The sequence below is a fragment of the Myotis davidii genome, unplaced genomic scaffold, assembly GCF_000327345.1.
Source record: "Myotis davidii unplaced genomic scaffold, ASM32734v1 scaffold523, whole genome shotgun sequence".
NCBI classification, from domain to species: domain Eukaryota; kingdom Metazoa; phylum Chordata; class Mammalia; order Chiroptera; family Vespertilionidae; genus Myotis; species Myotis davidii.
The window spans coordinates 2,085,742-2,099,835 of NW_006295054.1; positions in this window are offsets into that span (position 1 = coordinate 2,085,742).

Consider the following 14,094-nt stretch of genomic DNA (forward strand, 5'->3'; position numbering starts at 1 on the left):
CTAGTGCCCCAAATACTTCCAACAAGGTTTCATGGTGGCAACTGGAGATGGGCTAGTTCCTTCTGAAGCGAAAGCATCATGCAGCTCCTGGGTGTGACACAGTGAACAGTCACTACATGGGAGGCAGGTGGTCTTAACACCCCAGAAACTGTGCTGTAGCTCCTCTCAGTGCCCTCTGTGGTCTGCTGGCAAAGCCAAGTTCTGAGACTCCATGGAGGCGTCCATCCCACCCAATACGTTGGAGGTCTTTGCTGGGTCTCTATGGAGTCTGAGGCAAAACACTGTGATGCCGCAGGTCCCAGGGATGATGTCCCAACCGCTGCTGGGAGGCCCCTGCCTTGCCTGAATCATTTTAACAGCTGGACACCCAGTGCTATTTCTCAGTTCCTGTTGGAGAATCAGGTGGACCAGCAGAACCCAATCAATTCTAATTTCCCAGGTTAAAACATGAAATCCCTCTGAAAACAGTCATGAGAACATTTTTCTTTTGGTCTTGCGATTCAAAATATTAAAATTAAAAAATAAAAAAACCTAATAACTGCTTTATTCCCTCAGTGGTAGTGTGAGTTTTACAACTCACTCTGTTACAGAGGCAGGGCCTCCAAATCCCACTTGAAATCTAAGACTCGCAGAGAGCCTGCCACCAGAGCACGATTGGCAGCTCCGAGCCTCAGAGAATGGCTTCTTCCTCCTTCCCTGAGCAGACAACACTGCGGGGCTGCGAGGGAAGCCGTCTGTGTCCAAGCCGACGATGAGAGCTTTCCTGTGCGTTTCATCAAAACCAAAGCCAAGACCAAAGGATTATGTCAAGGAAATCACATCAGGCAGTGCCCTTTCAACATCTAAACTCCTGTGCCTTTAAAACACGGAATAGAATTGATGATTTCCACCCCCCTGAAGCTATTTGTTCTAAGTTCATAAGGAATGCCAGGAAAGCATCTCTTTTATCTTTTTTTTTTTTTTTTTTTTTTTATCCTCCTTCCCTGAGCAGACAACACTGCGGGGCTGCGAGGGAAGCCGTCTGTGTCCAAGCCGACGATGAGAGCTTTCCTGTGCGTTTCATCAAAACCAAAGCCAAGACCAAAGGATTATGTCAAGGAAATCACATCAGGCAGTGCCCTTTCAACATCTAAACTCCTGTGCCTTTAAAACACGGAATAGAATTGATGATTTCCACCCCCCTGAAGCTATTTGTTCTAAGTACATAAGGAGAGAAAGGAAAGCATCTCTTTTATCTTTTTTTTTTTTTTTTGCAAGAAGCACTGGATGCAAAGGACAGGCAAGAATCAGTTGGGGACAACATTAATGAGACAGCATAAGACTAAGTATGAATGTTGTGCTGCTCTTAGTTTTGGCTGTCGGTGGAAGCAATTGGAACTAATAAAAAATAAAATAAATACAGTTGTGGTGGTGAGAGTGGCCAAGGGTGAAGGAATGCTCTTCCTGGTGCTCCCCTATTGCTAAGCAGCTAGAAGCTGCTCCAGAACATTGCTTCTGATTGTCTGGCTGCATTCTCTTCCCCCTCTTTTTTTTTTTTTTCATACCGGCAGCAGGGTGAGATGTGTAAGAGGAAAGGCACTGGAGACCTGAGTTCTAGGATCAACTCTGCCACCATGCTGTGTATAGTTGTGCTCATAACATGGGACAAATATAAAACTTGTCCCATGTATAGAGTACCTACTATGTGCCAGGTACTCTTCTCAGTGTCTGTTGGCTTAGTTCATCATCACAATGATAGTAGGTATTATTTTCACACCACTATATAGAAGAGACAGCAACTAAATCCCTTGCCCAATGTCACGGGCTCGCAGGTGGAGGGCCTAGGACTCAGATCCAGACAGCCGGGCTCCAGTGCACAAGCCCTTCACGACCATACTATCTTTCACCTGGCTGAGCAGCCCCTGTTTACTCATCTTAAAAAAATGTAGATTATAAACCTCGTAGATTTAATGTTAGTTAATGAGACATTGTACATATACTGAGCACAGAGCTTGGGGCATAATAAGCAATCAAAAATGCCAGCTATTGCCCTAGCCAGTTTGGCTCAGTGAATAGAGCCTCGGCCTGCAGACTGAAGGGTCCCAGGTTTGATTCCGGGCAAGGGCACATGCCGGGTTGTGGGTTTGATCCCCAGTAGGGGGCATGCAGAAGGCAGCCAATCAATGATTCTCTCTTATCACTGATGTTTCTATCTCCCTCTCTCCCTCTCCCTTTCCCTTCCTCTCTGAAATCAATAACAAACAAAACAAGCCAGCTATTATTTGTTTGCCTTTCTTTCCTTCTTCTTTCACCCCAGGCCCAAAGAAGTGGAACCAGCAGGCAGGGAGGGCTGGCAGAAACCTTGCCAGTTTCTTTTCTTTCCCACCCAGGGTGTCCTGTGCCCATGCTCTATTGTGCTACTTAACGAATATTCACAGCAATAATAACCAGGCCACTGGGTGCCCAGAACATGTGAGGAATTGCACAAAAACCATCATTTTAGTTGTTTGCTTTCCAAACCTGGCCACTCTCTGACACGCGGGTTTAAGATTACTAGCAATATATCCATGGCAAACCCTTTAATCCAGAGGGTCTGCTGTTTTGTCTTGCAGGCTTTGACTCTGCAAGCATACAGGACGCTTTGATTTCAGCTGCAAGGGTGTTTGTTTGGGTAGCAGCCAGAGTCTGTAACATTTGGGGTCCTTAAGCCTTTATGCATCTGTTGTTTGGCCATCACAACTGACTGCATTGACTCGGTTGGAATTACAACTCAATTTACACCCTATATTTCCCCTTTACTTGTTCTTCATCATACAGGATGCGAGATTTAACAGCATTTCTTTGACTTTCTGGCCTCCTCTCCATATTTTATTTGATTTCTACAAGTCATATAACTGTGTTCCCTGCAGCCAATAATAAGTCTTCAATCGGATACTCTAACCAGGCTCTTTCCTATGGCAGCAAGCTTCTAGCAGCTTTCTCTTCTACCCTGCAGGAAAGACAGACACTGGGGGCGGGGGGCGGGGGCCGGGGTTGGGGGGAGTGCTCCATTTTTAGAATGAGGCAAAGGCTGGCTCAACAGGTGAATGAAAGCCAACTGTCCTCAAGGTGGGGAGGGTGCTCCCTCGGAGAGGACAACTCCCTCTCTGTAGGAACTTGCTTGCTTAGAAGGCCGAAGGCCGAGATAACTGGTTGTGGTCCAGGGCACTCAGTGTTGCTCCTGATGCTCACCTGTCGCAGGATTTAAGGCAAGTCCTTTTGCTTCTCTGGGACTCAGTTTTCAAATCTGCGGAATAATATTCTCTGGCGTTTTGACCGCAGAGCTTAAAGCAGTTCAGTATATGTTACCTCTTTCTTCTTCCTTTCAGCCTTGGAAGTCAGTCACAGATACTTTGTTTTAGGGCCTACAAGGAAGCAAAGGAGCAAAGAATGTTGCGGCTGCTCACAAATGGGAACATAGGTCGGAGAGGAATTCACCTTATCTTAATGCTAAGTGCTGTTGTTTCCCAGAAATGTCTTTGCCACAAAATGGAATTCTTCACATAGAAATAAACCACCTTGCTTGCTAGTCACTTGATTTGGGTATATAAATGAACTTAGGGGATTTGAAAACCCAACCTAATAGAAATTATTAATGCTCAGCCAGCAAAAACAGGTCCAACAGCGTTTCCCATTATAGAAATACTAGTATTTCATACTTGGGGTCTACTGCCTTGAAACCCTGACTACTTAATCCTCACAGTTACCTTGTGAAACACGTTATTAGTCATTTTAGTTCCATTTTACAGCTGGAGGAATGAAGGAAGAGTGTTGGAATGGCTTCTCTGGGGCCTCAGAGGAAGTCAGTACTGCACAGGAGAAATTCTTGTGTTTGCTCTCTCTTTTCTTCATGCAAATAGAGAAAACAGGTTGTCTGGAGAAGTTCTCACAGCTAAAATCATTCTGGCACCTAGAGGCACATCCACATCACGCCGGCTTTTGGGTACAGTAGCAGCTATCAGATTTCTAAAATACAAAATAAAAACAAATGTCAGCTGCACGTTGTGTTTCTCTAATTGTAGTCATTGGGCCGTCAGGAATTTAAATCATTTACAGCCTATGACACGCTCTTATTCGTGCATTAACTATATATTTGATGGCATTCAATTAAAAGCTGATGTCTTCTTAGGTGTATGTGAACAAAGAATAGTGTCAAGCTTCGCATTGGTTTTCACAATGTAGAGGTGTTTGTGTGTGATGGTGAAGAGTGTGTGTGATGTTAACTAGGCATTTACTGAGCATTAATTACACTGTGGTTACTTGCTGGGAAATAAAAATAAAAACATCCTCTTGACCTCTAAGGAATTTAAAATTTAGGTAAGGAAACAAAACAATATACTAGGCTCTGGTAAAACCTGAAATTTAAATGTGTTATTTTTAATTTTGTGGAATACTCTATGTCTTTGACTTTTTGAACCCTGAAAAAACTTTTTTTTCAAAAGTACCTAATAATGCCACTATAATTAGTTCTTCACATTTAAAAACTAATTTTTTAATCCTCACTTAGGGATATATTTATTGATGTGAGAGGGTGGGGCCGGGGAGATAGAAACCTCAATGTGAGAGAGAAACATTGATTGGTTGCCTCCCATACATGCCTGACTGAGGATAGAACCACAACCTAGGTATGTGCCCTGACAAAAACTAAACCCACAACCTTTTTGGTGTTGGGACAATGCTCCAACCAACGGAGCCACCTGTCATGCTGGAAACTTAATTTTTTTAAGCTTCTGTCTGGGGCTGAAACTTAATTTTTTAATCTCCCAGTCCATATTCAGGTTTAGAATTTCCTAAAAGGTCTTTTACTTAAGCTCCCTTATAAAGCAATATCATAATTAAAATGCAAATAAAGGCTGCCTACTTTACATTGATAGTCTATAACTTTAGGTTAAATTCGAGCCTTCTACCTGCCAGGTGCTGAGGGAGAGAGACATGCAAGCCAATGATTGCTGTGCATAGGGTGAATGGTGGCTGATATACCTACAATACACAATATATGAGTGCCTTGAGACCAGCCGCACTACCACGTGGGTGCATGGTGGAGGAGGGGGCGGCCATCTGGTAAAGGAAGGCTTCATGGAGAAAGTCATGTTTGAGCGTTTCTCAAAGAACAGAAGGTCCCAAGAGGAAGATGAGAACGTTTCCAGGCAAAAGGAGAAGCATGTGCAAAGCCTAAATGGCATGATTTGAGAGTTTCCTGGGGGGTTTTAAGAGAAAACCTCCCGAGAAGATTAAGATGTGGGACAGTGTGTGTAGGGCGCTTTGCACGGTCAGCTCAGTCAGAAACCCATCTGCTTCAGCTAATGAAATCTACCACCAGCATCTTCTCCCACCAACCCCCGGTTCCCTGACACACCCCTAACTTCTCCTGTCTCCCCTTTTTCCTCTGTCAAATAATAGGAGTATCGCTTCTAATTTCTCAAACATGTGCAAAAAGACCTTGCGCTCCACCAATGAGAAGACCAGCTAGACATGAAAGAGCTTCCTTGAACAATAGCATGTAGTCCAAATTCCAGGACATGGCTGCTTAATTTGTGTATGAGCCGCGACGCCAGTTGCTCCCCCTGTTGCTGGCCATCTGGCGATTTCACCATTGACGTTTGTGCGCACAAAGGCTTCTGTGATTCCACCCTTTCAGCTGCTGTTACTTCTTGTGGGACGAAAGTGAGAACCGAGGATTGCACTAAGACTCGGGAATAGTCTGTGGAGTTTCTGTTTTCAGTTTGATCTACTTCACAGAAAATCAACATACTTGTTTTATTTTATGGAAAATTAACATTCCTGTCAAAATATGTGTGTGTGTGTGTGTGTGTGTGTGTGTGTGTATATATATATATTATTATTGATTTTTTACAGAGAGGAAGGGAGAGGGATAGAGAGTTAGAAACATCAACAAGAGAGAAATATCGATCAGCTGCCTCCTGCACACCCCCTACTGGGGATGTGCCCACAACCAAGGTACATGCCCTTGACCGGAATAGAACCTGGGACCCTTCAGTCCACAGGCCCATGCTCTATCCACTGAGCCAAACCGGTTAAGACCAAAATGTTCTTTTACAGTGGATTTTGATGAAAACTTTTTTAAATCTAGTCTCCAAAATTGTTGGACCATTATACTTTTACTTAATGTCTTGAGTACTAAGAAAAGTCCCTATAGCAAGCATAGGGTTTTGACATTATTAGCAAGGGAAAATACTGTATAGAGATAATTATGTGTGGCTAAAGACCTACCTTAGGCTAAAGTCCTTGAACATAAAACAGTTATAAATATCTTTGTTTGAAGTTTTGTGGTGAAATAACCATTGGAGGCTTATGTATATAAGCCTTGATTGATAATTATCTTATGAAAATATTTTTAAAAGGCTGAGCATTTGCTAGGTAACGCAAAGTAGATTTTAAAAATTTCATATTCGTGAAGGTTATGTACTTTCACTCAGCAAATAATTACTGAGTTGCTTCATTTGTGTAGACACTGTCAGATATAAATGCTTGTCATTTATATAAGAAGTAAAGATTATAGTCACCAAAGGAGATCTTACAGTGATTACTATTTGCAAAGACAAAATTGTAATAACATTACATCATAATGTATTGAGCAATTACTAAGTACCACGTGCTATGCTCAATCCTCAATGCATATATTATCTTTTAATCCCCTTGAGGTCAGCTTATCATCCTCTCCCCTCCCCCATTTTTTAGGTAAGGAATCTGAGAGTCAGAAAGAGAAAGAAAGCCAAGCTGGTGTGGCTCAGTGATTGAGGGTCAATCCATGAACCAGAAGGTCACAATTCGATTCCCACTCAGGATGCATGCCAGGTTGTGGGCTCAATCCCCAGGAAAGGGCATGCAGGAGGCAGCCGATCGATGATTCTCTCTCATCATTGATGTTTATATCTCTCTCACCCTCTCCCTTCCTCTCTCTGAAATCAATAAAAAAAAATTTTTAAAAGTTACATTTCATGCTTTTTGGAGCAGGGTTACATATTTCTCTGTTAGATCAATCTTTTAATTATGTGGTTCAAATGATCTATAGTCTTATTGCCTGATCTATTTGTTTCTGGTGAGTGCACTAAGCTCTTCTTCTGCATTTGGGTATTTATCAATATTTCCTAGTAACTCTTCCAGTTTTTACACTATATATTTTGAGACAGGGTATTTAGATGATACAAGTTCATGGTTGTTATATCTCTTTAGTGGAGTGTTTTTTTTTTTAAATCACGATGTATTGTACTTCTTTATTTCTCTTATTATTTTTTGCCTCAAATTTTTCTCATATTAATATTGCTTTTCTTTAATATTTTCCTGGCCTTGTTTTTTATTTTCTCTCATCATTGATGTTTATATCTCTCTCACCCTCTCCCTTCCTCTCTCTGAAATCAATAAAAAAAAATTTTTAAAAGAAAAAGAAATTTATCCAAGTGTATTAGAGTTAAAAACACACAGAGTCAGGTTTTGAACTCAGGAACTTCTAATTTCGAAGACTTGTCTCTTAACCACTATCTTCTATTTCCCCATTGTCTTTGGTAATATACCGGCTAGTGGGAGAGCTACTTAGAGCAGATACTTACCTGTAGTTGGTAATATGCTAACTTAGCACCTTACAAGTTTGTCAAATGTCTTTACATATGTTAGAACTTGTAACTTCACCTTGGAAATAAGTGTTACAAATTTCTCTTTTTTAGGGCTGGGTATATTGAGAATCAAAGAAATTAAAGGACTTAAAGTCATACAGCTAATATGGGGTGGAATGAAGAATGGAAACTAGGGATTCTTGGTTTCAAATTATCTGGTATCATTTCTATGCCTTTTTACTCTAAATAGGTAGAAAGAGAGATGATGGAAAGTTTGCTCTACACAAACATATATGGACATGCACTCAACAAATAAGGAGGTATTACTATAAATCTTTGTGCTAATAAAATGTAACTCAAATTAAAACAAGTCAATTTATATTTCATTGTAGAAACTTAGTAGTAATTAACTAAGCCTAATAATAAAGGCCAAAAGAATCAAATATTTATCAATCCTCATGAAATGGTAAGTTTTACTGATTAGAAGATACACTTATCTTAATTTGTCTATTTAATAATCTTTCAAAGAGTGCAGACTTGCCGGGGTCCAGCCCCAGCGGTCCAGGGGTGCCCAAAGGTGTGGACAGAGTCGTCAAAGAATGCTTTACACGGAGACAGCGTTCAGAACTCTCTAGCTCTCTTTAGTCTCCGTGGATCTTCCTGTGCCTGGCTGAGGCCAAAGAGAAAGATCCAGAGGCAAGCTGAGCCTTTATTTTATAGTCAGAGATAAACAAGGTAGTGGTTACCAAAGTTACACTGTTCTTGTGAGTTTCACTTGTTTTTATTCTTGTTGCACTTCCCTCAGCCCATGAGCTTCCCAGGTAAGATCTAGGGAGCGTTATAAGGTCAAGCCTAATTATGCTTAAGAGGACTGTGCCCTCTAAGCCGGGACTTGTTTGTGACTTTGCCAACAGGTGGAGGTTTAACCTTATAGCGGCTCCCCACACAGACTCTCAAAAATTATAGATAATGACTTAAAATTTTTTCACCGTAGGCAAAAAAAAAAAAAAATAACAAGGGGAGTAACTCATTATCTACCTGTTTTAATGTGAAAAGGGGGAAATTTTTTCTAAATGAATGGTTAGTGAAAAGTCTGAAAAGATAATGAAGCAAAAGACCTTTAGATCTTGTTAGTTCCTGAAGTTGCAATTTTTATATCTAAAATGGAGAGGAGAGAGTAAAAATGTAGCCCTCTGAACGATGTTCAGAGGATAATATAATTCAAGAAGTCAGTGCCAACATAGCATGCAGACCAACAAATTCCTCTTCCTTGGTTTGTATCTGGAGAGGAAAACAAGTCAAAAGGAAAAATTCCAAAGAATGTTCCTCCAATTTATTTTTTTATTATTATTATTTTTTCAAATTCATTCCCAAACCTCAGAGCTGAGCTCAGGTTTGTCTGTGTGGTTTTATTGCTTAGTTCACACACACAAATTAGCACTGGCAATCCTAAGAGCCAGCTTTAATTTTTTTTTATTTTTTATTTTTTTGCTTCTGGTGTTGATGAAAGAAAACACTTTCTCAAAAACGTGATTATTTGGTTCCTCACAAGTTCAAAATGTGTGAAAAGAAAGAGGGGAGTTTCTTAGTTTAAAGGAACTTTCTTCCACCACGTTTTAAAATGCTGCTCATTTGTCAATGATGGGCAATCAGGGGCTTCTAAAAGCAGGGAAACATAATGGCATCTTTCAAATTAGTCAACAGGGAACTTAGTGTCAAATTATGTATATAACCAGAATACCATGGAGTTGCTTTCTGTAGTTACTTCTTTATGGGGGGAAAAAATAATACAATAATTTACATTTTAAGTCTTTGGGATTTAACAGTGACTTTTACTACAGTAAAATCTCATTGGGGAAAAAAATATTGCTACAACATTCCCTCAAGAATAACTATTTATAGTTATAGTCAGGTAAAATATGATTTGCTTATAAGGTGAAAGCTACTGCTATGCCCTACCATCTGCATTATATATTACTGTGAAATTATATTGAAATAAGGATTAGAATAACACCAATTGTCTAACCAAAGAAAACATTCACAAATCTAACAGTTTAAAAAAGGATATGAGAAATGTAAGTTATAAAATGTGTACTTTGCTAAAGTCGTTTAACACAATGATCAGGAAAAGAGAGAAAATTGCCTAGAAGTGCAGGAGCTGGGAGTCCCGTGCTGAGCGCCTGGATGGGTAGTCTCTCTGTCCTGGCATAACCGTGCCAGTCACTTGTAAACACGCCATATGCATTAGCATTTGAACTTTATCTAATGTCTTTCAACACTTCAGAAGCCACTACCAATCAAACTAGTTTTTAAAAATACATCGGATCTTGTTTTTCTTGGTCAACCTAGTAAAGCTTTTTGAAATTTTATACTTGGTGACATCCACAGTATCTGTATGGGTTTGAGAAAAGAACAACCTTACTACTCATTTGTTTACTGCTTAAAACAGACGCCAGCCCCTAAATCTGTGTTTTCATTCAAGTTTGCTCATTTCCAGTTATTTTATCTTAGCATCTTTTTACACTTTGTAGATGAAACTTTTTGTCTTGATAGGACATGGTCAAAAGATAGAACTTCTATTAGATGTGAGGTTTTGAAACTGCCTCCACCATTGGAAAGTATTGTTTACCAGTACACCTCAAAGAACATACACCCCAAATGTTTTTCAAAAATTAAACAAGATACACCATTATGCCCACTAAGGATTTTGAATAAATCTAAATTTTAAATGATTAAAAAAACAAACCAAGCCATTTTGGCTGAACCTCACATGACCACCTACTCTGGGTAGATGTAATGAAGTTGAGCTTATGGGGGTATGACATCTGGCAAGGACTTGTGAATTACAATTTTCTTTTACAACTGAAAACCATATCCTGGTCAGGTCTCAGTGGGGTTTAATGCTGTCAGAGAACACAAGGTTTGTTTTGATCTGTTATGGAGTTACACACATCGCTTTCGTTTCACACTAATAACATCCCCATGTCTGGTATACGCCAATCCAGAGCCTGCTAATTAAAGGTTGGAATTAACCAAACACGGTTTCCCTAAGAAACATGTGAAACTTATTAAAACTTAAAAGTAACTGCTGATTCTCAATATAGGCAGAACTGAAGAATGTGAGTCTTGTGAGGTTACTTGAGCAAAAATGTTAAAGCACATTCAAGATGCTTTGTGTCTGCCTGTTGAGTACGCAATGTGTTAACATAGTAGAAAAATGTGCTAAACTTTAAGATTACTGAAAACCAAGAGATAAAAAGAATTCACCAGGGTTGCCTCCTACTGAGTTTTGGGTTTAACAAATAATTCTACATGCGGCTGTTACCGCACCCATTTCTCGCCAGAAGACTGTTTGTTGATTTGGACATGAAAGGGGAGTGGTGACCGGCGGGAGATGTGGAGGCAGATCCAAGGACGTGCATTTCAGCCCCCGTGTTACATAATTCAATACAAGGCAACAGCTTTATTTTATTTTTTATTTGTAACGATATATAAAATAAGTATTTAAAAATGCTATTTCGTGAGTATACAATTTGATAAATGTTCACAAAATGGATTTATCTGTGTAACAAGTACCCAGGTCTAGAAACGGAACATTCTTGGCACTCTTACAGATTTTTTTTTTAACTGAGCGATGTATCTTTACCCACAGTGGACACTTAGATATTGCTGTATATCATGCTCTGAAAGAATCCTGAATTTCTGAAGCTGGACAGCAATGGAGATGACAATAGCTAGCACTGAGTTCTCTCTGCTTGTGGTTTTGACAGAGCTACTGGGTCCCAACATGAGATGTGTGACAGCAACCACTCAAACTGAATTCAAGGAAGGCACAAAAGAGGAGAAAAGCATTTCAATTAAGAGATCCAAGGTGGCAGCAGATTAGGTGGATATTACACTCATCTTCTCCCAGAACCAAAGTGGGATCACAATTAAAACATAGCGCAATTAACTTGAGTAACCAACTGAACACTAGTTAAAGGGGAGCCTTATAACCAAGGATTTACAGAAAAAGCCACGTCAAGACTGGTAGGAAGGGTGGAGATGTGAAAAGAGCTGGACTCACTCCAACAGGCAGCAGCTGAGATTCTGGAAGGAGGAATATCTCAGCTGTAGAGGTTCCCCCAGAGGGGTGTGGGGTCTCAACCCCAAGCCAGGCTCCTTAGCCCAGAGCATCAGAGCTGGGAAGAGGAGCCCACATAACATCTGACTGTGAAAATCAGCAGGGATTCTGTCTGCCAGGGACAGGAGGCTGCTAGAGATACAGGAACCCTATTAAAGGGCCAAGGCACAGAACCTCATTTGCAGCCACACACCCTGGACTCCAGTGGAGAGAAGGCAGAGCAGACTAGAGTCACGTAAGGAGAGATTGGGGTTTGTAGCTCTAGGGAGAAAGCTGAAGGAACAGCTACCCAGATACCTGTGCTGAGTCCCGCTTCCTCACTACAGATGCAATCTTTCTTGGGTGGAGCATTCCCTCTGATGGCATCAGCCTGGAGCAATGAAATAGTCCCACCCTCTGAGCTTCCTGCTGCCCTACGCTGGGAAGCTCATGCCCTGCTGAGGAGTCAGCTGCCTGGGCCAGGGTGTAGAGGTCTGGGCAGACTCCAGGGTGTCAATGACTGAATTGTGTGGCTGCAGGGTGGAGGCAATCCCTCCACTTTCCTGTGAACCCCTCACAGGAGATCTTCTAGCCCCACTGCTCTGCTGAAATCTAGACAGAATTTTGGACAGATTGAATTGTGCGGCTCTAAGATGGGGGCCATTTTTCCCTCACACACCCAACCAGTGCAGAGCACTCCCTTCACAAGGCCAAATCTTGGTCTGTTTGGGCCTGATAAACTCTATTGGCCTAACCCTGATGACTCCCTGAGAACCCGTTCCTCCACAAGGTATGCGAGCAACCAGCTGGTGGCAGCTAGACTTGGTATGTCCTGGGACATTTGCTGAGTGGCCTCAGACCCAGCACTGGCACCAAATTTGAAGTTGTATCAGTCTGATGAACACCTTTTACCTCTACCTGGTGACTCACTGGGAACCTACCTTATACAAGTAAAGTACTGCCAGATGCTCTTTCAGTGACTGAGCCTAACAGGCGGTGAACACGCAGAAGCAGGCAAAGATGGATTTCTGGGTGCCTTGGGACTTTTGCTGACCTTCCCCCAGGCCCAGTGCTGGTAAAATCTATCCTTGGTGTCTAGCTTGGTCATTCCCATGCATAGCCAGGCCAAGCAGAGGCAGGCACAAACTGTGGATCACTCTGTAGCTCCAATCAGGTTGCCTATGTCCAGTCACAGGCAGCATCTGACATTGGCCTGCACCAGAGTCCCTCCCAGGAGGCCCCAGAACCAACATACCTGGTGGACAGCATCAGACAACATCAGAGCAGGATACAATTAGCTTCATAAGCAGCATACCCAAAGGGAGATTTCAGCAGGCAACAGACAATGCAGGGGTGAATTCCACATCATGTAGTCAGTACCTGCACAGCAGCTCATACACTGTGATTGGAGTTGATCCTCACAGTCAGCCAGCCTGGGGGTCAACCCACACATGAACAGATCAATAGCAATGAATGGGTTAATAGCAATCAAGACTCAATTACAAGGAGAAACCAAGACGGCGGCACAGGTAAACACTGGAGATTGCTGCCTCGCACAACCACTTCAAAAATACAACTAAAAGCCCTAACCAGTTTGGCTCAGTGGATGGAGCATCAGCCTGTGGACTGAAAGGTCCCAGGTTCGATTCTGGTCAGGGGCATGTACCTTGGTTGTGGGCACATCTCTGGTGGGAGGTGTGCAGGAGGCAGCTGACCGATGTTTCGCTCTCATTGATGTTTCTAACTCTCTACCCCTCTCCCTTCCTCTCGATGAAAAATCAATAAAATGTATTTAAAAGATCATTTGGCTTGCTTTGTAATCATGTGTATATTTGAGTGGTTATCTTATTAACATTGTCACCTTCATCTGTGTTCTCAAAACAGTAACCGTAAGTCTGGATATTGTGTAAGTCTAGTTTTGCTCATCATCACATCCCTAGTGTCTAGCACATAATAGGCATTTAATAGATACTTGTTGAGTAAATGGATGCATGAAATGAAGGATGAAAAGATGGTTGAAGTTTGTGCCCTCTTCTTTCCACACCGCTTCCACTGCTATTTCCCTGTATGACTTTGGTAAGTCAATCTCTGGCATCATAGCTTTCTTCCCTGAAATATAAAGGACTGGACTAGAAAATGTTGATAATACCTTTCATTTCTACTATGTTAAATTTTGGAATTTGAGATTCAACATGTTCTGTTAGCTTTGTAGTTACATAGATGTACTGCCATGGTGATAAGAGCCAATTGATCAACTGGATAATAGCATCTCCTGTCATTTTAACTGATTAACACTAGGGCATGCATGCCCTGCACAATTGATTAGAATCATGAATTATTTTCTTAATTTACTAAAAATTACTCTGGTGGTTATAAGAACACAAGTGATTGATGAGCCCCTTT